Source organism: Lynx canadensis, chromosome X (genome assembly GCF_007474595.2).
Source record: "Lynx canadensis isolate LIC74 chromosome X, mLynCan4.pri.v2, whole genome shotgun sequence".
Lineage (NCBI taxonomy): Eukaryota > Metazoa > Chordata > Mammalia > Carnivora > Felidae > Lynx > Lynx canadensis.
The window spans coordinates 61,474,332-61,493,677 of record NC_044321.2 but is presented as its reverse complement, the minus strand read 5'-3'; the positions used below and the strand labels follow the sequence as shown (position 1 = coordinate 61,493,677).

The 19,346-nt window shown below is 39.1% G+C and overlaps 1 protein-coding gene and 1 pseudogene across 2 annotated transcripts in view; one reads left to right on the top strand and one right to left on the bottom strand.

The window, feature by feature from the left end:
* Positions 1–19,346, bottom strand: part of ATP7A (ATPase copper transporting alpha) — a 190,261-nt gene that overhangs the window by 143,835 nt on the left and 27,080 nt on the right. The window lies entirely within an intron of this gene.
* Positions 2,065–2,689, top strand: LOC115506954 (annotated as a pseudogene).

Sequence of the window (19,346 nt, the reverse complement as noted above, 5' to 3'; positions counted from 1 at the left end):
TAAGATGCAGTATTTTCCCACTAGATTAGTAAAATGTGTTTATTACCATGTAGCTTAGAACTAAGAAACAACCTAAATTTTACACAATAGGGCATTAATTAATTAAATAAACTCGTATATCCACACAATTACAGATAGTTGTCACATTTTTGGCTACCCAGAATCCAAACACATTTCCTAGGTTACAGAAATCCCCTCCTGTGAGTGAGTGTTCTGCCAATAGGCAGTAGAACACTGTCCCCATGGGGCACCTGGGTGGCTCAGTCTGTTAAGCATCCGACTGTGCCTCAGGTCACGATCTCAGGGTTTGTGAGTTCCAGTGCCTCTTTGGGCTCTGTGCTGACAGCTCAGAGCCTGGAGCCTGCTTCGGATTCTGTCTCCTGCTCTCTGCCCCTCACCAGCTAGCACACGTGCTCTCGCTCTCTCTCTCTCTCTCTCTCCAAAAATAAACATTAAATTTTTTTTATTTAATAAAAAAAAAAATACAGTCCCCAATACTGAAGCCAAAGTGGGATGAGGGGATATTCCTTTTCCCTTCATCATTGAAGCTGAGATGCTGCTAAATGATTCTAGACTTGACTGGGCAGCTACTTTTGCCTAGGGTTTTGAATCCTGAGGGAGTGACACAAATATACAGTCATAATTAAAGAGAATTCACGGCAGTTGCAGTAGAAGAGTCAAGATGCCAAAAAAGTCTTGAGAAAGGCAGTGACACTGGAGAGGTCACCACCAAACTGCTCCTGGGGTGTAACCTTGGCCTGTTTTAGCCTCACTGGGTTCCTGCCTACTTTCCAACCCTGGTTGGCCATCTTTCATGTTCACTGTATAAGCAATCTTAGTAGCCTACCAATAAATTCCTTGTCTGGTTAAGTGAGTCAAAATAGCTTTATGCTGTTTGCAAGCAAGAACTCAAGACTAATATATGTATAATAAAAACCATATGGCCATTAAAGACAATGATGTAGATCTCAATTTACAAACAGGAACTATGTTCAGGAAAAAGAAAAGTTTTACTCTGCAAAAAGTTTTCTCAACTGGGGCATCTGGCTGGCTCAGTGAGTAATCATGAGACTCTTGATCTTGGGGTCATGAGTTCAAGCCCTGCATTGGGCATGGAGCCTACTTAAAAAAAAAAAAGTTCTTGGGGCGCCTGGGTGGCTCAGTCAGTTAAGTGTCTAATTCTTGATATTTGCTCTGGTCGTGATCTCACGGTTCGTGCGCTCTGCACTGACAGCACGGAGCCTGTTTGGGATTCTCTCCTTCCCTCCCTCTCTCTCTGCTCCTCCCAACCCTCTCATTCTTTCTAAAAATAAATAAGTAAACTTGGGGCGCCTGGGTGGCTCAGTCGGTTAAGTGTCCGACTTCACCTGAGGTCATAATCTCATGCTTTGTGAGTTCGAGCCCCGTGACGGGGCTCTGTGCTGACAGCTTAGAGTCTGGAGCCTGTTTTGGACTCTGTGTCTCCCTCTCTCCCTGCCTCTCCCATGCTCACACTCTGCCTCTCTCTCTCAAGAAATAAATAAACTTACAAAAATTTTTTTAAATGTAAGTAAACTTTAAAAAATGAATAAATAAATAATTTTTTAAAACTTCTCTTAACCAACATCCAATGGATTAACTGATGGGCTCTGTTCTATCACTAAAATATTCAGATTCCCAAAGCATGCTTACATGCAATCCTTGTCCCACCAGTAGTATGCTGGCATACTTAGATTCAGCTGTGCTTGCTTCCAATCAACTTTTTTATGCCCACTGAACTTCTTATAATCATGGGACTTAACTATTATGTAAACTGTATAATATTGTAAAAACTGTACAATTATATAAACAGTACAATACTATGCTTTCATCACCATAAATAAATACCCAAGTAATAATGAAGCAATACTAGCCATAATTACTACAAAAAAGTAGAGTAACCAATAAAGATGATGTAGACAATATCTAGAATCTAGGAACATATTATTCTACAACCCTGAACAACCTGTTTGTTGTATCTATTTTGTAAACAAATATCAGAGGAACAAACTCAATAGAAGTTACTTATTCATTCTTTTCCCACAAGCAGCCTGAGGTGATCTCTGAAAATGGTTCACTGTTCACCTGACCCAGAAAATTCTACAAAATCATGCAAATCAAGAGGTTCAAATCTTCATGCCTACTTTAAGAACACATGTGAAACTGCCCAGGCCATCAACGGTACGCATATCCGAAAAGCCATCAAGGATCTGAAAGATGTTACTTTCAAGAAGCAACCTTTGCCATTCCATTGCTACAATGGTGGAGGTGGTAGGTGTGCTCAGGCCTAACAGTGGTGCCAGACACAGGCTCAATGGCCCAAAAACGGCGCAGAATTTTTACTACACATGCTTAAAAATGCAGAGTAATGCTGAACTTAGTGGTTTAGATGTCGATTCTCTGGTCATTAAGTACATCCAGGTGAACAAAGCCTCCAAGATGCAGCATAGAACTTACAGAGCTCATGGTCAGATTAAACCATACATGAGCTCTCCCTGCCACACTGAGATGATTCTGACTGAAAAGACAGGTTGTTCCTAAACCAGAAGAGAAGGTTACACAGAAGAAAACGATATGCCAGAAGAAACTGAAGATACAAAAACTGATGGCCTGGGAGTGAATTCTGCATAAAATAAATACAAATAAAAGTTAAAAAAAAAAGAAGTTACTGGGGTGCCTGGGTGGTTCACTCAGTTAAGTGTCCGACTTCAGCTCAAGTCATGATCTCACAGCGAGTTCAAACCCATGTCGGGTTCTGTGCTCACAGCTCAGACAGACCCTGAAGCCTACTTCAGATTCTGTGCCTCCCTCTCTCTCTGTTCCTCCCCGCTCATGTGCTCTCTCTCTCTCAAAAATAAACACTAAATACTTTTGCAGAAGATGGCGGCGTAGGAGGATGCTGAGCTCACCGCGACCTGCAAATCACTTAGATTCCACCTACACCTACCTAAATAACCCAGAAAAACGCCAGAAGACTAGCAGAACGGAGTCTCCAGAGCCAAGTGCAGACGAGAGGCCTACGGAAGAGGGTAGGAAGGGCAGAGAGTCGGTGCACACTCCACGGACTGGTGGGAGAGAGCCGGGGCGGAGGAGCGGCCCGCCGGGAAAGCAGAGCCCCCGAGTCTGGCTGGCAAAAGTGGAGGGGCTGGATGGAGTGTGTTCTGACAGCAAGAGGGACTTAACATCTGGAAGGTTATAAGTTAACAGCTCTCCTTGGAGAGCGGGAGGGCTGGAGGACAACGGGAGGGAGAGTTGTTGAGCCCCAGACAACAGAGCGCAGCTTGGCGGGGAACAAAGGCGCTCGCCAGTGCCATCTCACTCACCCATCCCCCAGCCAAAATCCCAAAGGGAACCAGTTCCTGCCAGGGAACTTGCTTGCACCGTGCAAACACCCAACGCTGTGCTTCTGCGGACCCACCCCTCTGGCAGCGGGTCTGACTCCCTCCCGGGGCCGCAGGGCCCCTCCCGAAGTGGATCTCTGAAGGAAAAGCGAGCTGAGCCTACCCCTCCCGCCCCTGTGCACCTTGCCAATCCACCCCAGCTAATACACCAGATCCCCAGCACCACAAGCCTGGCAGTGTGCAAGTAGCCCAGACGGGCCACACCACCCCACAGTGAATCCCGCCCCTAGGAGAGGGGAAGAGAAGGCACACACCAGTCTGACTGTGGCCCCAGCGGTGGGCTGGGGGCAGACATCAGGTCTGACTGCAGCCCCACACACCAGCGCAAGTTATTCAAGACAGCACAGGGGAAGTGCCCCGCAGTTCCGCACCACTCCAGGGACTATCCAAAGTGATGAAACAGAAGAATTCCCCTCAAAAAAAGCTCTAGGAAATAACGACAGCTAACAAACTGATCAAAAACGATTTAAACAATATAACAGAAAGTGAATTTAGAATAATAGTCATAAAATTAATCGCTGGGCTTGAAAACAGTATAAAGGACAGCAGAGAATCTATTGTTACACAGATCAAGGGACTAAGGAACAGCCAGGAGGAGCTAAAAAGTGCTATTAATGAGTTGCAAAATAAAATGGAGACGACCACAGCTCGGATTGAAGAGGTAGAGTAGAGAATAGGTGAACTAGATATCATTATGGAAAAAGAGGAAGCTGAGAAAAAGAGATAAAAAAAATCCAGGAGTATGAGGGGAAAATTAGAGAACTAAGTGATGCACTAAAGAAAAATAATCTATGCATAATTGGTATTCCAGAGGAGGAAGACAAAGGGAAAGGTGCTGAAGGTGTACTTGAAGAAATAATAGCTGAGAAATTCCCTGATCTGGGGAAGGAAAAAGGCATTGAAATCCAAGAGGCACAGAGAACTCCCTTCGGACGTAACTTGAATCGATCTTCTGCGTGACATATCATAGTGAAACTGGTAAAATACGAGGATAAAAAGAAAATCCTGAAAGCAGCTAGGAATAAACGTGCTCTAACATATAAAGGGAGACCCATAAGACTCGTGACGGATCTCTCTACTGAAACTTGGCAGGCCAGAAAGGAATGGCAGGAGATCTTCAATGTGATGAACAGAAAAACTATGCAGCCGAGAATCCTTTATCCAGCAAATCTGTCATTTAGAATAGAAGGAGAGATAAAGGTCATCCCAAACGAACAAAAACTGAAGGAATTCATCACCACTAAACCAGCCCTACAAGAGATCCTAAGGGAGATCCTGTGAGACAAAGTACCAGAGACACCGCTACAAGCATGAAACCTACAGACATCACAATGACTCTAAACTCATATCTTTCTATAATAACACTGAATGTAAATGGACTAAATGCGCCAACCAAAAGACATAGGGTATCAGAATGGATAAAAAAAACAAGACCCATCTGTTTGCTGTCTACAAGAGACTCATTTTAGACCTGAGGACACCTTCAGATTGAAACTGAGGGGATGGAGAACTATTTATCATGCTACTGGAAGTCAAAAGAAAGCCGGAGTAGACATACTTATATCAGACAAACTAGACTTTAAATTAAAGGCTGTAACAAGAGATGAAGAAGGGAATTATATAATAATTACAGGATCTATCCATCAGGAAGAGCTAACAATTATAAATGTCTATGCGCTGAATACGGGGGCCCCCAAATATATAAAACAATTACTCACAAACATAAGCAACCTTATTGATAAGAAAGTGGTAATTGCAGGGGACTTTAACACCCCACTTACAGAAATGGATAGATCATCTAGACACACGGTCAATAAAGAAACAAGGGCCCTGGGGGCGCCTGGGTAGCTCAGTCGGTTCAGTGTCCGACTTCGGCTCAGGTCATGATCTCGTGGTCCGTGAGTTCGAGCCCCGCGTCAGACTCTGTGCTGACCGCTCAGAGCCTGGAGCCTGTTTCGGATTCTGTGTCTCCCTCTCTCTCTGACCCTCCCCCATTCATACTCTGTCTCTCTCTGTCTCAAAAATAAATAAACGTTAAAAAAAATTAAAAAAAAAAAACAAGGGTCCTGAATGATGCATTGGATCAGATGGACTTGACAGATATATTTAGAACTTTGCATCCCAAAGCAACAGAATATGCTTTCTTCTCTAGTGCACATGGAACATTCTCCAAGACAGATCACATTCTGGGCCACAAAATAGCCCTTCATAAGTACAGAAGAATTGAGATCATACCATGCATACTTTCAGACCGCAATGCTCTGAAGCTTGAAATCAACCACAGGAAAAAGTCTGGAAAACCTCCAAAAGCATGGAGGTTAAAGAACACCCTACTAAGGAATGAATGGGTCAACCAGGCAATTAGAGAAGAAATTAAAAAATATATGGAAACAAGCGAAAATGAAAATACAACAATCCAAAAGCTTTGGGATGCAGCAAAGGCAGGCCTGAGAGGAAAATAGACTGCAATCCAGGCCTATCTCAAGAAACAAGAAAAATCCCAAATACAAAATCTAACAGCACACCTAAAGGAAGTAGAAGCAGAACAGCAAAGACACCCTAAACCCAGCAGAAGAAGAGAAATAATAAAGATTAGAGCAGAAATAAACAATATAGAATCTAAAAAAAACTGTAGAGCAGATCAATTAAACCAAGAGTTGGTTTTTTTGAAAAACTAAACAAAATTGATAAACCTCTAGCCAGGCTTCTCAAAAAGAAAGGGAGATGACCCAAATAGATAAAATCATGAATGAAAATAGAATTATTACAACCAATCCCTCAGAAATACAAGCAATTATCAGGGAATACTATGAAAAACTATATGCCAACAAATTGGACAACCTGGAAGAAATGGATAAATTCTTAAACACCCACACGCTTTCAAAACTCAATCAGGAGGAAAGAGAAAGCTTGAACAGACCCATAACCAGCGAAGAAATTGAATCGGTTATCAAAAATCTCCCAACAAATAAGAGTCCAGGACCAGATGGCTTCCCAGGGGAGTTCTACCAGATGTTTAAAGCAGAGATAATACCTATCCTTCTCAAGCTATCCCAAAATATAGAAAGGGAAGGAAAACTTCCAGACTCATTCTATGAAGCCAGTATTACTTTGATTCCGAAACCAGACAGAGACCCAGTAAAAAAAGAGAACTACAGGCCAATATCCCTGATGAATATGGGTGCAAAAATTCTCAATAAGATACTAGCAAATCGAATTCAACAGCATATAAAAAGAATTATTCACCATGATCAAGCGGGATTCATTCCTGGGATGCAGGGCTGGTTCAACATTCTCAAATCAATCAACGTGATACATCACATTAATAAAAGAAAAGAAAAGAACCATATGATCCTGTCAATCCATGTAGAAAAAGCATTTGACAAAATTCAGCATCCTTTCTTAATAAAAACCCTCGACAAAGTCGGGATGGAAGGAACATACTTAAATATCATAAAAGCCATATATGAAAAGCCCCCAGCTAATATCTTCCTCAATGGGGAAAAACTGAGAGCTTTCTCCCTGAGATCAGGAACACGACAGGGATGCCCACTCTCACCGCTGTTGTTTAACATAGTGTTGGAAGTCCTAGCATCAGCAATCAGACAACAAAAGGAAATCAAAGCATCAAAATTGGCAAAGATGAAGTCAAGCTTTCGCTTTTTGCAGATGACATGATATTATACATGGAAAATCCAACAGAGTCCACCAAAAGTCTGCTAGAACTGATACATGAATTCAGCAAAGTCGCAGGATACAAATCAATTTATAAAAATCAGTTGCATTCTTATGTGCTAATAATGAAGCAACAGAAAGACAAAGAAACTGATCCCATTCACAATTGCACCAAGAAGCATAAAATACCTGGGAATAAATCTAACCAAAGGTGTACAAGATCTGTATGCTGAAAACTATAGAAAGCTTATGAAGGAAATTGAAGAAGATATAAAGAAATGGAAAAACATGCCATGCTCATGGGTTGGAAGAATAAATATTGTCAAAATGTCAATACTACCCAAAGCTATCTACACATTCAATGCAATCCCAATCAAAATTGCACCAGCATTCTTCTCGAAGCTAGAACAAGCAATCCTAAAATTCATATGGAACCACAAAAGGCCCCGAAAAGCCAAAGTAAGTTTGAACAAGAAGACCAAAGCAGGAGGCATCACAATCCCAGACTTTAGCCTCTACTACAAAGCTGTAATCATCAAGACAGCATGGTATTGGCACAAAAACAGACACACAGACCAATGGAATAGAATAGAAACCCCAGAACTAGGCCCACAAAAGTATGGCCAACTAATCTTTGACAAAGCAGGAAAGAATATCCAGTGGAAAAAAGACAGTCTCTTTAACAAATGGTGCTGGGAGAACGGGACAGCAACATGCAGAACGATGAAACTAGACCACTTTCTCACACCATTCACAAAGATAAACTCAAAATGGATGAAGGACCTGAATGTGAGACAGGAAACCATCCAAATCCTAGAGGAGAAAGCAGGAAAAGACCTCTCTGACCTCAGCCGCAGCAATTTCTTACTTGACACATCCCCAAAGGCAAGGGGATTAAAAGCAAAAATGAACTATCAGGACCTCATGAAGATAAAAAGCTTCTGCACTGCAAAGGAAACAGTCAACAAAACTAAAACACAACCAACGGAATGGGAAAAGATATTTGCAAATGACATATTGGACAAAGGGCTAGTATCCAAAATCTATAAAGAGCTCACCAAACTCCACACCCAAAAAACAAATAATCCAGTGAAGAAATGGGCAGAAACCAATTTGACAATAAATTTCATATATTAAAAAAAAAGAAAAACAATTTAAAAATTCACTTGAAAAATAAACACTAAAAAAATTTTTTTAAGTTACTTATTTAAATATCTGTTCTCAACCCACCTAAGCATTTATGATAAATGCCTCCCACACAAAAAGGAATTAATTTGTAACATATTTAAGATCAATGAAACTGCATGAAATCTCAGGAAAATTTAAGTAGGAAATTATGCCTATTATTCACTGGGCAAATATATATAAATAGCACCTAGCACTAGTTATTGCTATGTAGGTGTGACTTATAATTATGTAATAAGCATTATTACTACTATACAATAAAAAGTCAGATATTAATGGCATGAGCCAAAATCATATACACTTGGCCAAACACAGACCCAAAGATAATCACTCTTTTGCTTCTCCACAGGGACTCAACTAGTGGCAGCTAAGGCTACAGCATAAACGTGATTCTACTTTCCTCCCTCTTACTTAGATGAAAATAATCTATTTCAAATATTCCACATCTGAACTAGGGAGAAAACCAGACTGAGAGGTGGGAGAGAGACACCCAAAGCAATTGTTCAGTAAATATGATTTTTGTTGGGTGGATGGTCAGTTGACTGGATGGACAGAAAAACTGCCTCTGAATTCTCATGTGAGATGAGAAAGATGAAAGAGAGAAAGGGATTTCTTCTTGGTCAGAAGACCAAAAATGGTGGGAAACTACTAACATTCTGAGATATTTTCCAGTACTCTCTACTTTTCCCCTGACTTCAAGATGGAAACTCAAAGGAGCAAGTCTACCTTAACTCTGTGACCAATATTAATATCACTAATAGTGTACACCTATTAGTGTACTGTACACTGTACACCTCTTCTACACCACCTGTGAAGTATTCTCACAAAAATCTTTAACATGTATATAATAAAGCCTTTAGAGCTAACTTCCAATCTACACGAAGTAACAGAAAATAAAGGATGATGTTAGATGACAACATGAGGAAATAATCAGAAAAATCTAGTAGATGGGTCAAGAGCAGCAATGCCCAAAAGAATTTCCTGCAATGTTGGAAATGTTCTGTATCTATGCTGCCCAACACAGTAGCCACTAGCCACATGTGGCTATTGAGCACATAGAAAATTAGATGTGCTGGGGCGCCTGGGTGGCGCAGTCGGTTAAGCGTCCGACTTCAGCCAGGTCACGATCTCGCGGTCTGTGAGTTCGAGCCCCGTGTCAGGCTCTGGGCTGATGGCTCGGAGCCTAGAGCCTGTTTCCGATTCTGTGTCTCCCTCTCTCTCTGCCCCTCCCCCGTTCATGCTCTGTCTCTCTCTGTCCCAAAAATAAATAAACGTTGAAAAAAAAAATTAAGAAAAAAAAAAAGAAAATTAGATGTGCTGTAAATGAAAAATACATACTAGATTTCAAAGATCTAGTAGGGAAAAAATGTAAACTATCTAAATAACTGTATATTGACTAGATATTAAAATGATAATAACCTGTGTGTAACTTAAGTAAAATATATTAAAACTAACTTCCAATTTCCTTTTCTTTTTTTGCAGCTATTAGAAAATTTTAAATTACATGTGTGTCTCACATATTTGTATTGAACAGTGCTAGTCTAGAATCATTATTATTTTACCTTTCATAATTTAGGTCTATGATCCATCTGTAACTGCTTTTTGTATATAATATGAGTTAGGAGTCAAGGCTCATTTTTCCCCACATGGGCATTGAATTGGTCTGTTACCATTTATCAAAATAGATTTTCCTTTTATACAATGTTCTTATCAGGTTTTGGTATAAACGTTATATTGATTCCATAAAAAGAGCTAGGAAGTATTCATTATTTTTCAGTTGTCTAGAAAAGTTTGGTGTTCAACAGATACTAGTTCTTTAGTAACTAGAAGAATTCACCAGGGAACCATTCGGGCCTTGAGTTTTCCTTGTGGGAAGGTTGTTAAATCAGTTACTGAGAGAAGTGTACTAAAATCTCCAACTATGGGGGTACCTGGGTGGCTCAGTCAGTCGAACATCTGAATCTTGATTTCAGCTCAGGTTATGATGTTGTGGTTTGTGGGATCAAGCCCTGCGTCGGAATCTGCACTGACAGTGTGGAGCCTGCCTAGGATTCTCTCTCTTTCTCTCTCTTTCTCTGTCCCTCCCCAGCTCATGCTCTTTCTCTCTCTCAAAATAAATAAACCCTTTTAAAAATCTCCACCTATGATTATGAAGTTATTTCTGCTTTTGGTTCTGGAAATTTCTGCTTTACATATTTTTAGGCCATGCTATTAGCTACGCAGAAAGTTAGGAATATTATATCTATCTGTCGAGGTAATCTTTTTATCATTATAAAATATAAATCATTATATTTTTATCATTATCCTTCTCTTTAGTAATACTTCTTGATGTAAAGTTCACTTTATCTGACAATAGCATGGCCATATTAGTTACCTTTCAGATAGTATTTGCATAAAATATTTTTCATCTTTTTATATTCAATTAATTAGATTCAACATATTTATAAATAGCATCTAGTTGTATGCTATTTCTGTGAATAGCATTTCATTGTGTTTTTTTTTTTTAATTCTCACAAGCTCTGCTCTGAAATGTAATATTTGGTCCATTCACATTTAATAAATTCACTGATATTTTTGGGTTTATGTCTATCATCTTGCTGTTTTCTATTTGTCCCAAGTGTTCTTTGGGCCTTTTCTCTCTTTTCTTGCTTTCTTTTGGGTTAATCAAATAATTTTCTTTACTCCATTTTCCCCATGTAATTGTTATAGCATTTAAAAATTATTCTTTTGGGGGACCTGGGTGGCTCAGTAGGTTAAGCATCCAACTTCAGCCAGGTCATGATCTCACAGTTTGTGAGTTCGAGCCCCACGTCAGGTTGTGCTGACAGTTCAGAGCCTGGAGCCTGCTTTGGATTCTGTATTTCCCTCTCTCTCTCTGCCCCTCCCGTGCTCATGCTCATTCTCTCTCTCTCTCATTCTCTCTCTCTCTCTCTCTCTCTCTCAAAAATAAAGAAACACTAAAAAATATTTAAACTTTAAAAAAAATAAAAATTATTCTATTTACTATTTTACTACCCTAGAGATTACAACATCCCTCCTGGATTTATCAGTGTCTACCTTAAATTAGAATTTTTAACCTCTGCCTGAAAAAATGAAAATAATTTAAATGTTAGTTCAATTTAACTAGTTTTATTAGTTTTTTATTAGTTTCCCATTGCTGCTGTAACAAATTGCCACAACTACAAATGTATCTTACAATTCTAGAGGTCAGTAGCCCAAAATGGGTCTCACTCGGTGAAATAAGATGAAGAAAGCAAAATCCACCTTGACACAGTGATCAATATTAATATCACAGTGGGAAAACAAAGCACATGTATGTACCACCTATACACCATCTATGGAGTATTTTCACTAAAAATCTCTTAACATGTATCTAATCAAACCTTTAGAGCTAACTTCCAATATACAAGAAATAATAGGGACTAAAGAATCTCATCTTGAAGTCAAGGGAAAAGTAAAAACTCAAAGTGTTCACAAAACTATGTCCTTTCTGGGAGATGGGGAGATGGGAGAATCCATCTCTTATTTTTCCAGCTGCCTGCATTCCTTGAATTGTGGCCTTTAGTTCCAACTTCATGACTCCAACCTCTGCTCCTGTCCATGCATCTCTTTCTCTAACTCTCCTGACACCCTCTTTTACTGGTAAGAACCTTTATTATCATATTGGACCCACCCAGATAATCCAGGATAATGCTTCCATCTCAAGATCTTTAATCACATCTGCAAAGTCCCTTTTACCTTGTAAGTGAATCACAGGCTCCAGGGATTTGAACACACACATATTTATGGGGCCATTATTCTGTATTCCACACTGCTCCCACATTTTACGTAGTGCTGTTACATATTTTAATTCAATACGTTTACAAACACTTCAAAGGAAAGCTCTACCACCTCACAGTAGAACGCCAATTAATAAGTGTAGATAGAATAATGAAGTTTGAAAAGCACCATTTGCAAGTATCAAAGTAATAACTGGTTAAGAAATCGCTTGTATATGCTAAAAATAGGGGGAAAAGTTTGATGGGAAAGAGGATATTTACATAATCTCCAAGTACCACCCTAGAAAATACTTGCCAATTACTAATAAGCCAAAAATACTCCTTAATTAACTTTACAGTAATATTTTAGACAAAATAAAAATTTTCATCATAATTAATGAGACAAATTTACATACTATGCTAACTCTATTCAAAAGAAAGGTGAAGGCTATGTTAATATTTAAGAGGATTTTAGAACAAGGATCATAAGCAGAGATAAAGAAGGTCTATCACTGAAAGACCTCAATGATAAAGGGGCCAATTAATGAAGAGGACATAACAATCCTAAATGTATATGCAGCTAGTGACAGAGCTTCAAAACTCATGAAGCAAAAAGTCAAAGACTTGCAAGAAGAAATAGAAAAACCCACAATAATAGTAAGATATCTCAATACCCCCTCTCTTAATAATTAAAAAAACAAGTAGGCAGAGAGCCAGCAAGAATAGATTTAATGAACACTATCAAACAATTTTACTAGACTGCTATTTCCAGAATAGGCCAATTTACCTACATCATAGGGTTGTTATATGGATCTAATGAAAAAAGCAAGTAAAATAATCAGATATAACTTTATATTTATATGTTTTAGAGAAAATGTGTGTATATTAGATAATATGCTTGTTTTCCTGAAATATTCACCTAATTACAGGGTTTAAGATAGAGTTAATATAGAGAGGTATTCAACAATTGAATGAGGTTGGCAGCTAAATATATCAAAATCAATTGTTTATTCACTGACAGTAATCATCTAGAAAATATAATAGTAAAAGATCCCATTCATATAGTACCTAAATATCTCCCTGGGAAAAAAAATTTAATACTCAGTAATAAACTTAATAAGAAATGTGTATGAAGGGGCGCCTGGGTGGCTCAGTCGGTTAAGTGTCCTACTTCAGCTCAGGTCATGATCTCGTGGTTCATGGGTTCGAGCCCCGCATCCGGCTCTGTGCTGACAGTTCAGAGACTGGAGCCTGCTTCGGATTTTGTGTCTCCCTCATTCTTTGCCCCTCCCCCACTCACGCCCTATCTTTCTCTCTCTCAAAAAATGAATAAACATTAAAAAAATTTTTAAATAAATGTGTATGAAGATATTGTGAAAACACTACACACAAATTCTATCCAAATTAATCTATACATTTAAGAGTCAGTAGGTAGCACAAAAACAGACACTCAGATCAATGAAACACAATTGACAACCCACAAATGGACCCACAAATGTATGGCCAACTAATCTTTGACAAAGCAGGAAAGAATAGCCAATGGAATAAAGTAGTCTCTTCAGCAAGTGGTGGTGGGAAAACTGGACAGCGACATGCAGAAGAATGGACCTGGACCACTTTCTTACACCATACACAAAAATAAGCTCAAAATGGATGAAAGACCTCAATGTAAAACAGGAAGCCATCAAAATCCTCAAGGAGAAAGCAGGCAAAACCTCTTTGATCTTGATTGCAGCAACACCTTACTCAACATGTCTCTGGAAGCAAAGGTAACAAAAGCAAAAATGAACTCCTGGGACCTCATCAAAATAAAAAGCTTCTGCACAATGAAGGAAACAATAAGCAAAACTAAAAGGCAACCGACAGAATGAGAGAAGATATTTGCAAACGACATATCAGATAAAGGGTTAGTATCCAAAATCTACAAAGAACTTATCAAACTCAACACTCAAAAAAACAAATAATTCAGTGAAGAAATGGGAAAAAGACATGAACAGACACTTCTCCAAAGACATTCAGATGGCCAACTGACACATGAAAAAATGCTCAACTTCACTCATCATCAGGGAAATACAAATCAAAAGCACAATGAGATACCACCTTACACCTGTCAGAATGGCTAACATCAACAACTCAGGCAACAGCAGATGTTGGCGAGGATGCAGAGAGAGAGGATCTCTTTTGCATTGCTGGTGGGAATGCAAGCTGGTGCAGCCACTCTGGAAAACAGTATGGAGGTTCCTCAAAAAATTAAAAATAGAACTAACCTACGACCCAGCAATTGCACTACTAAGTATTTATCCAAGGGACACAGGTATGCTGTTTCAAAGGGACACGTGCACCCCAATGGTTATAGCACCACTATCAACAATAGCCAAAGTATGGAAAGAGCCCAAATGTCCATCGATGGACGAATGGATAAAGAAGATGTGGTATATATATACAATGGAGTATTACTCAGCAATCAAAAAGAATGAAATCTTGCCATTTGCAACTACGTGGATGGAACTAGAGGGTATTATGCTAGGTGAAATTAGTCAGAGAAAGACAAATATATGACTTCACTCATATGAGGACTTTAAGACACAGAACAGATGAACATAAGGGAAGGGAAGCAAAAATAATATAAAAACAGGGAGCGGGACAAAACACAAGAGACTCTTAAATATGGAGAACCAACAGAGGGTACTGGAGGGGTTGTGGGAGGGGGTATGGGCTAAATGGGTAAGAGGCATTAAGGAATCTACTCCTGAAATCATTGTTGCACTCTATGCTAACTAATTTGGAAGTAAATTTTAAAACTAAAATTAAAAAAAAAGAGAGTCAGTAGGATTTTGAGGTAGATGGAACCTGATACAATGATCCTCAAGGTCATATGAAAGAACAAACATCTAAGAACACACAAATTGTGAAAAAAATGATAACGGGAAAATACACACATATATATGTGTGTGTGTATATATGTGTGTATATATATATGTGTGTGTGTGCATATATATACATGTATATATGACTTTCTACATATAACTATACTTAAAATAGAGACATTTCCTTTTTCTTAACTAAGATTTTATTTTTAAGTAATCTCTAAACCCATCATGGGGCTCGAACTCCCAACCCTGAGATCAAGAATTGCATGCTCCACTGACTGAGCCAGCTAGGTGCCCTGAGACAGCATTTCAAGTAGGTGAAGAAACAGTGGCTCACTTAACAAACACCATTGGGACAACTGGTTAATCATTTTAGAAAAAAATAAAGTTAGTTCTCTATATTATATATCTAAACTAAAATAAATTCTAAATGTATTGCAAATTTAAGTGTAAAATACAAAAGGTACTGAAAGAAATTATAGGCAAAAACTAGTATAATATGGGAGTAGACAAAGCCTTTCTAAGCATGATACCAAAGTCAAGACACATAAAAACTAAAAGCTCCTACGTTGGGAAAAAAATACAAACAGATAAAAGATAACAAAATATAAAAACTGATGAGCAATATGTATGACAGGCAAGTGATTAATATCTTTAATATACAAGTATCTTTTACATATATATAACAAAAAGATAAATACCTAAAAGAGAAATGCACAATGGAAATAAACAGGCAACGCACAAATGAAGAAATACAAATGGTTGGGGCTCCTTGCTGGCTCATTTGGTACAGCATATGACTCTTGATCTTGGGGTTGTAAGTTTAAGTCCCATGTTGGGTGTAGAGATAACTTAAAAATAAAATCAATCAATCTATACTTGCTGGCTTTGACTTTTCTTATGAGCTCCAGACTTGAGTTCCCATCTGCCTGCTACATCTATCCGGATATAAATATGCCCAGTACATCTCAAACTCAACAAAGCATTAAGTCTCTACCTTCCTACTCCTCTCCCCTGACCACCTCTACCCTACTACAACCTGCTTCTTAAATAATATAAAAACAGGGAGGGTGGCAAAACAGAAGAGACTCATAAATATGTAGAACAAACTGAGGGTTGCTGGAGGGGTTATAGGAGGGGGGATGGGCTAAATGGGTAAGGGGCATTAAGGAATCTACTCCTGAAATCATTGTTTCACTATATGCTAACTAATTTGGATGTAAATTTTAAAAAATAAAATTAAAAAAAAAAAGAGGGGCGCCTGGATGGCTCAGTCAGTTAAGCGTCCATCTCTTGGTTTCAGCTCAGGTCACAATCTCACAGTTCATGGGTTCCAGTCCCACGTCGGGTTCTGTGCACTGACAGCGTAGCAGAGCCTGCTTGGAATTCTCTCTCTCTCTGCCCCTCCCCTGCTCATGCATGCACATACACACTCTCTCTCAAAATAAATAAATAAACTTAAGAGATGGAAAAAAATACAAATGGTCAGAAAGTCTCACGAGTCATGGAAGACAAAAATAGATAATCATTTTTCACATAACAGACTGACAAAGCTTAAAAAGAATTTCAGTAACATCTAGCATAAGTGTGGTCAAATAGACATTCTCTTACACTGCTAGTGAGAGCATGAAATGATAGCTTTCTGAATGAAAATTTGGCAGTATGCTATCAAAACTCTTACAAAGTATTAACCACTTTTACATACTGTTAGTGGGAGTATATAGGTATACAACTTTTCTGGACGCCATCTTGGCACTATTTACCAAAATGTATAATGTACGTACCCTATGACCTCACAATTACACTTCTAGGAATTTTATCTAAAAGATATGCTCATAGGGGCACCTGGGTAGCTCAGTCGGTTAAGCATCTGACTTCGGCTCAGGTCATGATCTCATGGTTTGTGAGTTCAAGCGCTGCATCAGCTCTGTGCTAACAGCTCAGAGGCTGGTGCCTTCTTCAGATTCTGTGTCTCCTCCTCTGTCTACCCTTCCCATGCTCATGCTCTCTGTCTCTCAATAATAAATAAAAGTAAAAAAAAATTATAAAGATATGCTCATAAAGATACATATACAAGGATATTCCTTGAAGCACTGTTTATAGCACAGAACTGAAAACAACCTAAATGTTAATCAAAAAGGAACTAATTTAAATAAAACACAACATACCCAGACAATGGAATATGCTATAACCATTTTACAAAATAAGGTGGTCTATATTTCTTGGTGTAAAATGTACAAGATATGTTAAATGAAAAATGGAAGTCATAAAATTGTGTGTGTGTGTGTGTGTGTGTGTGTGTGTGAGATCCCAGATGTGTAAAGAGAAAAAAAAAAGAAATAAGTATTTACATAGGCTTGAAAATGCACTGAAAATTTCTGAAGCATACACAAGAATCTGCTAATAGTTTCTCAGAGAAGAGGGCTGGGAAGTCAGAAAATCTTTTTACCTTACATGCTTTTTTGTATCTTGTAACATTTTGTCACTATGAAAATATACATTACCATTGATATAAAAAAAAAGCTTAGATAAAGTACCACTCTCTGACTTGGAAATACTACTCTGAGGAATATATCCTAAGGAAATAAATAGAAAGATACTTCAGTATATAAGAATACTCATCACAAAAAGAAAACATGAATACAAGTTAAAGGACTATAAAAAATCAGGACTGATGGGGCGCCAGGGTGGCTCAGTCAGTGGAGAATCTGACTTTGGCTCAGGTCGTGATCTCACGGCTCATGAGTTCAAACCCCACATCAGGCTCTGTGCTTGTAGCCTGGAGCCTGCTTCAGTATCTGGGTCTCCCTCTCTCTCTATGCCCCTCCCCCACTCATGCTCGGTGTCTCTCTTTCTCCCTCAAAAATGAATAAACATTAAAAAAAATTTTAATGAGGACTGGTAAAATAAATGATGGCCCATGTATTTGATGGAATACTACATAGCTACTAAAGTTAAATTTTCTTACATTCAAAGATAGTCAGTAATATGCTGAATAATGAACCTATTTTAAAAAGCATCTTAATGTTTATTTTTTATTTTATTTTTTTTAATTTATATCCAAGTTAGTTAGCATATAGTGCAACAATGATTTCAGGAGTAGATTCCTTAATGCCCCTTACCCATTTAGCCCATCCCCCCCCACACACCCTCTCCAGTAACCCTCTTATGCTTTGCCCCCCTCCCTGTTTTTATATTAGTTTTGTTTCCTTTCCCTTATGTTCACCTATTTTGTCTCTTAAAGTTCTCATATGAGTGAAGTCATAAGATATTTGTCTTTCTCTGACTGACTAATTTCACTTAGCATAATACCCTCTAGTTCCATCCACGTAGCTGCAAATGGCAAGATTTCATTCTTTTTGACTGCTGAGTAATACTCCACTGTATATACATACACCACATTTTCTTTATCCATTCATCCATCGATGGACATTTGGGCTCTTTCCATACTTTGGCTATTGTTGATAGTGCTGCTATAAACAATGGGGTGCATGTGTCCCTTTGAAACAGCACACCTGTATCCGTTGGATAAATACTTAGTAGTGCAATTGCTGGGTCATAGGGTACTTCTATTTTTAATTTTTTGAGGAACCTCCATACTGTTTTCCAGAGTGGCTGCACCAGCTTGCATTCCCATCAATGTTTATTTTTGAGACAGAGAGAGAGAGAGAGAGAGAGAGAGAGAGAGAGAGAGAAAGACAGGGAGAGAGGGATAGAGCAGGGAGAGAGGGAGACACAGAATCTGAAGCAGGCTCCAGGCTCTGGAGCTGTCAGCACAGAACCTGACACGGGGCTCCAACCCAGGAACCGCAAGATCATGACCTGAGTCAAAGTTAGATGCTTACCCGACTGAGCCACCCAGTCACCCCAAAACGTCTTTTTGTTTTTATTTTTTTTTTAATTTTTTTTTCAACGTTTATTTATTTTTGGGACAGAGAGAGACAGAGCATGAACGGGGGAGGGGCAGAGAGAGAGGGAGACACAGAATCGGAAGCAGGCTCCAGGCTCTGAGCCATCCGCCCAGAGCCTGACGCGGGGCTCGAACTCACGGACCGTGAGATCGTGACCTGGCTGAAGTCGGACGTTTAACCGACTGCGCCACCCAGGCGCCCCCGTCTTTTTGTTTTTAAAAAGAGACACAGAGAGGGGCGCCTGGGTGGCTCAGTCAGTTAAGCATCCGACTTCGGCTCAGGTCATGATCTCACAGTTTGTGAGTTCAAGCCCCATGTCGGCCTCTGTGCTGACAGCTCAGAGCCTGAAGTCTGCTTCCAATTCTGTGTCTCCTTCTCTCTCTGCCCCTCCCCCCCTCACGCTCTCTGTCTCTCAAAAATAAATAAATGTTAAAAAAATTTTAAAAAGAGAGACACAGAGAGACAAGGGTGCATGTTTGCACAGGAAGAAGTTTGGAAGACTAAACAGTTAACTTGGAGAGCAATAGT